The following is a 10,334-nucleotide window of genomic DNA, read 5'->3' as shown; positions in this document are numbered from 1 at the left end:
TCACAGTCTCCCCCGACACTTTCTTGATTGTCATAACTCTGAGATCCAGGGTTTAACGTTTACAGTCCTGGATCATATCACTGAGAATAGAAGAGGAGGTGATAGAGACCTTTATCTGGCCCAGCGAGAATCCTATTTGATTTATACCCTGAACAACCTTATCCCTAATGGACTTAATGAGAATATCGACATGGCTTGCTTTCTATAGATTAGGTTCTTTACCCATTAGAGAATCTGACTAGGATCATTCGTTGTAAGTCAGGTCCCCTCAATTAGGTTCTACCTCTTCCCATTATCATCTTTCTTTCTCCCCCCTCCATATTCTGTGTAAATTTGCAATAAATCTTTTTCTGAAATTTGATATGATTTGTACGTTCAGAACTGTATTGCAGGGATTAATATTGTGTGGGATGATTTAATATACATTCTGTAGAATGTCTACTTTTATTATGGAAGCTAATGTATTTGTGGCATGAATTATATTAATATCCTTATTTGTACAAATGGAGCCCTATTTCTTTAATGTATGAGTAGTATATTAAGCTGCATATTATTCACCTCCACTGTTTGGAGAGGTTCCCTTACTGTTAAATAGTTAAATAAGATGTAACGGTTTATAATAATACCAGCCTGGTAGCGCATTATATTTCTATAATTATTGTTCATGTCTAGAACCATTTCACACATTATTAATAGTAACTTAATCACTTTTAAGGTCCCTTCGGTTAATCTGGCTTCTGTACACTATAATTAGATTATAAACACGTCCAGTTTAGTCTATTTCACTAAGTTTTCCATTTTTATTGGCCCATTAACAACAGGTGATTGCTTCCACTAAGGAAGTACATAGGCGGCTTCGCGCAGCACCGCTTGTCATGGCGCTGGAGCGCAAGCCGCTCCACTTCCGCACCATGTGACTGGGTCACATGACGCGGACGGACGGGGAAGGTTCCCCGGGTAACCCTTACAGCAGGGATTGTGGCACTAATGATGAGCAGAGAAACGCTCGTTCACAATTTAATTAGATTAGGTTAGAAGTTTGGCCAGTTAGCCCATGGTTGCATGTAATTGTTAGTAAGGTCTTTGACCCGTATTTCATCACTCCTAGTAGTTGGGCACTAAGTCACTCTGAACTATTCAGGTATACACTATATTATTACTGCACTAGTAGCACACAGATCATTCATGGTTTATATATCTTACTGCAGTAAAAATGACTCAAATACTAATTCAGTTTCACATGTTTATTGATCAGTTAATTGATTGATTGGCTGGTGTGTGGAGGAGATTGACACAGGCCTTATGCACATTAGTTTAATTGGGGAAATGATGTCAGATGACTTCCCCTATAAAAGTTTGAATTTAGCTCCCATGGTCCATTGCAAGGACACTGGAATACCACTGGCTGTCTGTTTGGAAAGTAGGGATTTTCTTTATACCTTTTAGAAGAGGGCTTCATTTAATCTATGATATGTATATTTTTTTGGTCAGATTGATAGGCACTTAATCCTTTAATGTTTTAACCTCTCAGTCTCTAATTCAGACATTTTATAGTGCCAAGTGTTATGTACAAAAAAAGTGACATTTAAGGGTGATTTCTGAACACACATTGTGCCTCATTTATGAGTTCTAATCAGTATATATTGGATTCACTATAAGCCTGTTAGCATGTGAGCAACAAATGATATCACAATTTTTAAACTATCACAGAGGACAGGTGATACAGTTTGTAGTTCAGTACTGCTACCATACTTAAAATCATTGGTTATTATCTAATTGACCCTTAGGTTTTTTTCCTGTGTGAATCTGTATGGACAACTTACCCGTATCTGTATTTCACGTTTGTGTTTGACACATGAGGTATGTCATGATGCTTTAAGAATTTCATCTGTAATAACCTTATAAATATTTAAATATCTATATATTTGTAGAGCTTGATTAACGCAGTTTCTTGCTATCATTAGGGTCATTCATAGTGTATTTCTATCAGGAGACTCCGTGTATAAGAATCAGCTTACACTGACCATTTAGACAATTATATTGTGATCCATGTATTAGATGCATGTGTGTTTTCCTAATAGAGGATAATGGTGAGGGGGTGGATATTCAAGATTTCCCTCCCTCCTTTCTTTCTTTTTTTCCCTCTCGGTTTTGATTGGATTAGATATACACTAATTAAAATCAATTGATTTGTTAGGTCCATTTTTGGCAGGATCTTGCTGTTTTCACCTTCCTTTTGAAAGTTAGAAACATAGGAAATAGCTGAATTCTGATCAATCGATTATATGAGGTATGTGATGCTTCTACTTTATGAACCAAACAATGGTTGATAAATCAATTTTTTTGATAGTAATATGAATCAATTACCTTCTAATTAGACTGGCTTGAAGCTTCGGCAGTCTCCTTTTTGATGTTTTGAAGTTATTCTTTGAAAAATCCTGAGTGTCCACTCTGATCACATTTTGATAAATGTTAATACCAAAAGGTATGTAAAATACCCAATGATAATAGATTATATATGAGTTTTATGATTACCACCTAACTGAGTTCTCATTTTGTTGTCAATCGCCCAATTATTGTCTCTTTGCTCTGTTTCACCATGTCTCGCACATCCCATTGTTCATTGACTGTTCTTTGTACCATACTATTGTTATTATATGATTTTACTGTAGTGTATAAATACTGATTGGCTGTCTTATAATTTTTAGACATACCCCTGATGAAGTCTAGTTACTAGACGAAACACGTTGAGTTGTTATATTTGATGTTATCTCTGAATAGCATATGAGGAAGATTAAAGATATTGCACTAAGTTGCTGATATTTCTCTATCAACTTCAAAGATGGAGTATTCAAAGAGAAATTACATCATTTTGTCTGTGTAATATGATGGACTTGCTTCATTGCTTCTGTACATTTTAATAAAATTTTTTATGAAAGAACAGTTCATGTTTGTTTTAAAATCAATGTTAATTGTGAAACCCACTGGGTTCCCTGTATTTATAGGTTAAAATAACCTTTGGGCGCCAATTTCCTTATATATATATCTATCATGTCGGTGGCACAGCGGCTAATAAACCAAATTCTTAGGAAGCAGAAGAGTATGATCAACGTTTTGAATTTACTTCACTATCAGGATAAATCAACTGTAGTATATGATCATTGACCGCGTGCCTTTCAATATACGGGGTGATGATTGGCCATTAAAACTTTTTTACATGGTGAGTCATAGTAGATATATAGACTTAATACTTTGGCTCCAGGTGGCCTGAATGAGAACTTGGGATTACATTGCTCTGTATAATTGCTCGGTTGTGCTTTGACGTAATCATGTTTTGCTATTATGTGACTTCAGCTGAATGGTTAGTCTATAAACCGAATATTGCTACAGGTTTTATATGTTACAGATCACTACTGTATTGATTTGTAACATTGTCTCTAATACTATGTCATTTCTATTCCAATTTTTAATGAAATTTTGTATGTTTTTTTGTAGCCAAGGTAACAGGCAAAGGGTGTACACATAATTTGTAGATGTCTTCACTCCGGAACTCACACACTGTAGGCTTTTCATGCATTGTGATTTTCACTGATATTTAAGGTATGTTTTCTGTGTATTGTATTTATCCTAATGACAAAGTAAATTTGAAATGTTAATCATACTCTTCTGCTGCCTAAGAATTTTATTAGCCATTGTGCCATCGACACGCTGTTTGTATATTGGACCTCATGCTGGATGATCTCCAGGATGGCACCGGTGACTTTTCTACATGGCTTTGGTAGTTCTGCCTTTATGTATACTGTATAAGCACTTTGGTATAGCAGGTACCAATAACTTTAAGGCAATAGCACCCATTTATATTTTATTGCATTTTTCTACTATGTGTCAGTTCTTTCAGGCCATTTGTTAATATGGCTGAATTGTGTGCTGGAATAATTGATGACATGGCAGAGACCATTAATCTTGTGATATTGATACAAGGTACTACACTAACATTTACTGATGCTGAAGCAGACAGTATCCTATTTGAACAACAACTTAAGGATGATGTGGACGCACCCCTTATTGATCATCTATGCAATGACTGACTCAGATTAAAACAGAGAGAGAGAGGCTATCTATACCATGGAATCACTTTGAGTGATTATTACAAGGACAAATTCGCTGTGGTTTTAGAATCAGGAATCCACCAACCATTGGCCGTTTTAATACTGCCTTTTGCAAAAATTGGATCACCATGTTAAATAAATGCAGTTTCAATTTACTTTTGTTTGTGATTGAAGAGTCATCAAGGGAACTTGCTACTGCACGTGATAAGATTACAACATTTGAACTAGCTCACAAAAATAAGATTGAGGATGATACCTCTCAGAACTCGCTTTAAAAATTAGTCAGATTAACACATATAAGAGGGATCTCATCCAATTTAAGAAACAGAAGTTGGCAAAACTTATTACTGATTATGAGACTAACCATGTTTAGCAATGGGCCAGTGGCAATCAAAGCAAGCAAACCCATTTCCATCGACAACGGAATTATGAACAGATGTGGCATTCCGATTCATCACAGGACAAAGCCACTAAATTGGGTACTGATGGTAATATCAATGCTTCTCAAATTGTTAATTCTTCCCCTTTAGGGGTTTGAACCAACAGGGGAGGCAGAGATGGTGACAAACTAGACAAGGTGCTCAGAGGACAAATTAGAGGTCGGCAAAAACCAGGATGCCCCTCGCTATCCCAGAGGAAATAGTATTTAATTTATCAACACCTCCATTATCCAAGGCTGAGATTGGAGTAGTTAGCAAGAGAATGTCTTTTGTTCCCACAGTACATTTCAGCAACTTTCAGTGGGAAGTTGAGAAATATAAATTAAATACTGTAGACAATTAAAATTGCATGAACATTTTCACAAGCCTAATTCATCGAATGCAGTTTTATCAGCAAATTACTTCCTGTATTATTGCGTAAGCTACAGAAAAGGTCTAGGTTTGATCAATTTCTAATAGTGCTACAATAAAGACTTACAATCGTATGCTTGACCATGCTGTGACTAATGAGATTTTACCATGTGTTGAGACAAAAGTGACACAGTAATTTAAGCAAGGCTAAGTATGAAGCACTGTGTTATTTATCCTCATACACTGATATCATACTTGCAGGGCTATTGTAGTTCAGGATCTTGATGATTATAAATGTGAATTAGAGAGCCAACTAAGTGATATTTCTGTATATCAAGTATTGGAATGAGACCCTACTACTATGTTTAATAGGAAACTTGTGACCTGTCTATCAACAGCAGTTAATAATGGGTTGATTACTAGAGAATTTCTGAAAGCCCTGATTACTGAACATACTACAGTACCTGTGACAAAACAAAGGACAACCGGGCACTGGTCAATATTAGGTTAAAGGTTATAAATGAAAAGACCAAATGTGGACGATTGCAATTTATGGAAAGAAAATGTATTTCTTTCAATTATAGTCCTAGTTGGTGGTGCGCCCAGAGCTAGGAAGTACAAGTACTAGCAGGGGGAGAGAAAGAAAGCTCTTGTGTGGGTGCACTCTTATCTTACACCTGTTTCTTCTGACCAGTACAGAATTTCTGTATTGATGGGACCAAGGAGAGGTCAAAATAGTGATTAGTGTATCTAAATGGGACCACATAAATTAGGTCAATACCATACACCTTGCTGGTCACCAGTTAATCCAGATAAGCACACATAGGATGACTGATATTAATTACGTTGCCAAGGCCTGATGCTGAACTGATAGATAAAAGAAAAAAGAAAAATTAGTGGTGATACTGCTGTTGGCGCCACATTTGACATAGAGAGGAAATAATTCCTACTCTACAACAACGGTTATTCACAGGAAGTCTCCTCTCCAGGTACTAACCCAGCCCAAGGCTGATTGGCTTCCAAGATCGGACGAGATCGGGCATTGGCAGCGTGGTATGATAGAGGAAATATGTGATCTGTATACCAATGAGAGTGCACCTATATAAGAATTTGGTAAAAGAATATAGATAGTAAAGGGAGAGAGAATAAAGTATGTGGATCTGCTTTCAACATTAGACACGGCACAACAGACCCCACAACCATGGTATTGTGTGCCCTGAATCGTAGATGAGAGTCCACAGAAAAATAATAAGCCAGAAAGAATTAGAGAAAAAATGCTATCTTCTTTCAAAATATCTGATAAATAATTACCAAAAAATTGCCTCAAGCATCAAGACAATTCTAAACAGTATATAGGTGAAACATACATGATCCTATATGGAGACACCAAATATATTCGTAGCCCAAAAATTAATTAATTAGGCAAAAATAATCTGAACTTCTCAGTAATTGTTACACATTGTTTCAATCAATACGGACAATTTCCAGCTTGCCTTACATAGGGTTATCATTGCTATTCTCAGCCTTTTGTCTCAAATTTACCTTTAGCTCACTCTTTGGCTATAATCAGCTTTGTACCAATTGTATATAAATTTACTGAGAAGTTCAGATGTTTTTTTGCCTAATTAATGATTTTTTGGGCTACGAATATATTTGGTGTCTCCATATAGGATCATATATGTTTCACCTATATACTGTTTAGAATTGGATTGATGCTTGAGGCAATTTTTTGGTAATTATTTATCAGATATTTTGAAAGAAGATATCTGCATTTTTTCTCTAATTCTTTCTGGCTTACTATTTTTCTGTGGACTCTCTACGATTCAGGGCAAACAATACCACGGATGTGGGGCCTGTTGCGCCATGTCTAATGTTGAAAGCAGATTCACATACTTTATTCTCTCTCCCTTTACTATCTATATTCTTTTACCAAATTCTTATATAGGTGCACTCTCATTGGTATACAGATCACATATTTCCTCTACTATCATACCACGCTGCCAATGCCCGATCTCGGAAGCCAAACAGTGTTGGGCTGGGTTAGTACCTGGAGAGGAGACTTCCTGTGAATACCCAGTGTTGTAGAGTAGGAATTATTTCCTCTCTATGTGAAATGTGACGCCAAAAGCAGTATCACCACTAATTTTTATTTTTACTTTCATCTATCAGTTCAGCATCAGGCTTTGGCAACATAATTAATATCAGTCATCCTATGTGTGCTTATCTGGATTAACTGGTGACCAGCAAAGTGTATGGTATTTACCTAATTTAAGTGGTCCCATTTGGAGACACTAATCACTATTTTGACATCTCCTTGGTCCCATCAATACAGAAATTCTGTACTGGTCAGGAGAAAATGGTGTAAGACAACCATGTGTCTACAACCTTTCTAATCACTCCCTGTGAAAAACAGACCAGAACATTTTAATATTTTTTCATAATTTTCTTTATTCACTTTTGGATCATATGTATGGGCAATTGTATTTTAATTTTGAAGAATAAATAGATGTTTTAAATATTTCCCCTTATATATCTACGGAATTTTCCTTCTTTATACAAGAGTGCGCCCACACAAGAGCTTTCTTTCTCTCCCCCTGCTAATACTACAGTACCTGTTATGTACACTTTATCCAAGATTCATAAGTCTTTGTCTAAGCCTCTCGGTAGCCCCATCATTGCAGCATGGGGTGGTTTATTTCAACTACTAGCAACCTTTTTAGATGCTTTATTACAAACGTGCATATTAAATCATCCCAGGTATTTATTGGACACTACAACGTTCATGAGAAAGTTAGCTTTGGTGGATGCCTTCTTGCTGATTGCAGGTTGTGTAGTATCAACATCACCAGCATCTACACTGTCATTCCTAATGGAGATGGATTGGCAGCGGTACACAGGTTGATTTGTGACAATCAATTTTATTGTGGCCCTGATATAAACTTGGTGGACAATCTCCTTGAGATGGTATTACAGTGTCATTATTATTTGTTTGACAATAGATTCTCTCTTCATGTCTCAGGGTGTGTGATGGGGTCCAATGTGGCCCCATCATATGCAAATGCATATATGATAGCAGTAGAATGTGATGTTTTGTATAACAACAAGGTTTTTGCAGAGAATACCATATTCTACACAAGATTTATTGATGACCTGTTTATTACATGGTCAGGACCTAAGCAATCTTTTATTGAATTTATTGAGATGCATAATACAAGTGGGCACCCGGTGGTATTCACCTATCACATGGATGCACATTTAGTTAATTAACTGGATGTACAAGTAGTGATTAATAATGGTACATTGGAGACATCACTGTATAATAAGTCCTACAGATCTTAATAAACTTCTTAATGCAAGGAGTTTTCATCCAATTGCATTGAAATTTGGTCTTCCATATTCTCAGTGTTGCTCGGATTTGTACTGACCGTGATGTAGCAAGTCAGCAGATTGATGTGATGCTACAGAAATTTATTGAGAGAGGATATAATTTAAAAAGGATCTTTTGCTGGTGAAGGCTAGGGTACTGGCCATTCCCAGAAACAGCTTACTATCTCAAGAAAAGAAAATAAGTGGGTGTAAACATTTACCTTGGGATAATAATTTTAACATATTGAGTAGTGATATTACTAAGACAGCTAAAAGGTTGTGGCCAATTGTGAGCTCTGACAGTGACTTACAACTGACTGATACCACAATCATGCCATGTTTTACAAATGGTAAGAGCATTAGAGATTGGGTCATGAGGACAGAAATTACAGGATTACAGAGTGAACAACCTTTATTTGGAGTAAATAATATACAGCACAGGACAGCACCACTGATCTTATATGGCAGCACCACTGGACTGGATTTATAAGCAAGTACCACTGGATTTATACGGCAGTGCCACTGGACATATACAGCAGTATCACTGGACTTATACGGCAGTACCGCTGGAATTATATGGCAGTACCACTGGACTTACTGTATACGCCAGTACCACTGTAATTGTACGACAGTATCACTGGACTTAAATGACAGTATCACTGGACTTAAATGACAGTATCACTGGAATTATATGGCAGTATCACTGGAATTATATGGCAGTACCACTGGACTTATATGGCAGTACCACTGGACTGGACTTATACGGCAGTACCACTGGACATATACGGCAGTACCACTGGACATATACGGCAGTACCACTGGACATATACGGCAGTACCACTGGACATATACGGCAGTGTCACTGGACATATACAGCAGTATCACTGGACTGGATTTATACAGCAGTACCACTTTTCATATATGGCAGTACCACTGAAGATATAAGGCAGTTTCACTGGACATATACGGCAGTATCACTGGAATTATATGGCAGTACCACTGGACTGGATTTATACGGCAGTACCACTGGACATATATGGCAGTATCACTGGACTGGATTTATACGCCAGTACCACTGGATTTATAAGGCAGTACCACTGAACATATATGGCAGAATCACTGGAATTATATGGCAGTACCACTGGACATATATGACAGTATGGCTGGATTTATACGGCATTACCACAGGACATATACAGCAGTATCACTGGACTGGATTTATATGCCAGTACCACTGGATTTATACGGCAGTACCACTGGATTTATACAGCAGTACCACTGGTCATACACGGCAGTACCACTGGACATACACGGCAGTATTACTGGAATTATATGGTGGTACCACTGGACATGTATGGCAGTATCACGGACATATATGGCAGTATCACTGGATTTATACAGCAGTACCACTGGACATGTATGGTAGTATCACTGGACATATATGGCAGTATCACTGGACATATACAGCAGTACCACTGGACTTATACAGCAGCACAGGGATAACACTACTGGACTGTTGCAGGACAACACAGCACCACTGCAATGGACTGGACTTATACAGCAGCACTGGACATATGGTTGCAGAGGACACCACCACTGTGACTGGACTGATGCAGCACAAGACACCACCACTGGACTGATGCAGCACAACACAGCACCACTGGACCAGACTTATACAGCAATACTGGACATATGGCAGCCGTGGACTCCACCACTGTGACTGCAGTGATGCAGCACAAGACACTACCACTGTACTGATACAGGGCAACTCAGCACCACTGCACTAGACTTATACAGCTATACTGGACATATGGCAGCAGAGGACACCACCACTGTGACTGGACTGATGTAGCATAAGACACTACACTGGACTGAGCAGCACAAGACAGCACTGGAATCACCACCCCACTTTCCCTCCCGCACAGACTCTGAGGACGGAGACACGTCCTCTTGCTACACTCGCCAATGCCAGATCAGAAATGGTAGCGACGCATGGCTCCTTATATGGAATCCAAAACCCATGAGAATCCGACAGCGGGGTGAGGATGTTTTGCCCCATTCTGTTTAT

At 37.9% G+C, this 10,334-nt stretch overlaps 1 pseudogene; it reads left to right on the top strand.

Moving 5' to 3' along the window:
* The first annotated feature begins 6,879 nt into the window (after positions 1 to 6,879).
* Positions 6,880 to 6,988, top strand: LOC134952338 (5S ribosomal RNA; annotated as a pseudogene).
* Positions 6,989 to 10,334: the final 3,346 nt, after the last annotated feature.

The sequence above is a fragment of the Pseudophryne corroboree genome, chromosome 1 (genome assembly GCF_028390025.1).
Source record: "Pseudophryne corroboree isolate aPseCor3 chromosome 1, aPseCor3.hap2, whole genome shotgun sequence".
NCBI lineage: Eukaryota > Metazoa > Chordata > Amphibia > Anura > Myobatrachidae > Pseudophryne > Pseudophryne corroboree.
Note: the sequence above shows the minus strand (reverse complement) of the source record. Positions and strands in the feature narration are given on the sequence as shown.